The following is a 1,126-nucleotide window of genomic DNA, read 5'->3' on the forward strand; positions in this document are numbered from 1 at the left end:
TATTGTATTATTATCATTGTTCTTTCATTTGCCCATTTTAGAACTCCCAGTAACAAAGTTAAAACAAAAACAAACAAACAAAAAAAACAAAAAAAAACATTGTAGTGCTTATTTCTCTCTTCTGGATCAGTCATCTTGGGAAAAAAACAATAAAGTGAACATTTTGTTAAATTGAAGTGTTTTTGTTTTGAGTGTCTGGTGAACCGGGTTAACCCAAATGTTTCCAAACATTGAGAGTGGAATGTGGTGTGGGAGACAATGAAAAGCTTATTCGTATTAAAGTTTTACGTTACATGATGAACCCTCATGTAACAGGCTTCAAGTTCACTTGCAGGCATACAGACTACTTTTTTTTTTGGGTTTGGTTAATTTGAGGGTTTCTTTCTGTCCCTCCAACAGTTCGTGGATAGATCTCTTTGCCCCGTAGGGAAATTGTCCTGCTGATACAAAGGTCGGTGAAAAAATGGACACTGGTGCAATGTCGAGACATACCAGTGCCAGGAGTGCAATCACAAGACATAACTCAAACGCATTATACGAGTACACACAAGACATGACCGTTGAAGTACCCTGTGTGTCAGTGGTTCTCAAACTGTGTGCTGGTTTTCATTTCAACCTCAACCGCAATCCCAGAATTTTTTCTTAATTAGGTGCTTTTCATGTTCAAGAGCTGGGGTCCCCAGTCTTATCCAGAAAGGGCCAGTGTGGGTGCACACACTTGATTCTTCTAATCAGCTACTAGAGTCTTTGCTAAGCACCTTGATTAGTTGAATCAGGTGTGTGCACCCACACTGGCCCCTTCTGGCTAAGGTGAGGAACCCCAGCTCTAAAACATGAAAAGCACCTAATTAAGAAAAATTAACAGCTTGTTAAAATTCTGGGATTTCTGTTGAGGTTGGAATGAAACCAGCACACACTGAGTTTGAGAACCACTGCTGTATGTGAATACACACAATGAACAGTCCCACAGTTCCACAGTGTCTGAAGTGACACGGTCTTCCCTATCCCTGTATTCAGAGGGGAAGTCTCTGTCTGAATTGCTCAATATTGTTTCGGTTTTGGGTACGCGGTGCATCAAAGTTGTACTCATAGTAAAATGTAAAGAAATAAAGGGTAAATATTGTTA

At 39.9% G+C, this 1,126-nt stretch overlaps 1 protein-coding gene across 1 annotated transcript in view; it reads left to right on the plus strand.

The window, feature by feature from the left end:
- prkar2aa (protein kinase, cAMP-dependent, regulatory, type II, alpha A) overlaps window positions 1-171 on the plus strand; it is a 38,000-nt gene extending 37,829 nt beyond the window's left edge. The window contains exon 10 of the mRNA XM_035382726.1: window positions 1-171. This exon is cut by the window's left edge and continues 636 nt beyond it. The gene's annotated coding sequence lies outside the window, so the exon portion shown is untranslated.
- Window positions 172-1,126: the final 955 nt, after the last annotated feature.

The sequence above is a fragment of the Anguilla anguilla genome, chromosome 11 (genome assembly GCF_013347855.1).
Source record: "Anguilla anguilla isolate fAngAng1 chromosome 11, fAngAng1.pri, whole genome shotgun sequence".
NCBI classification, from domain to species: domain Eukaryota; kingdom Metazoa; phylum Chordata; class Actinopteri; order Anguilliformes; family Anguillidae; genus Anguilla; species Anguilla anguilla.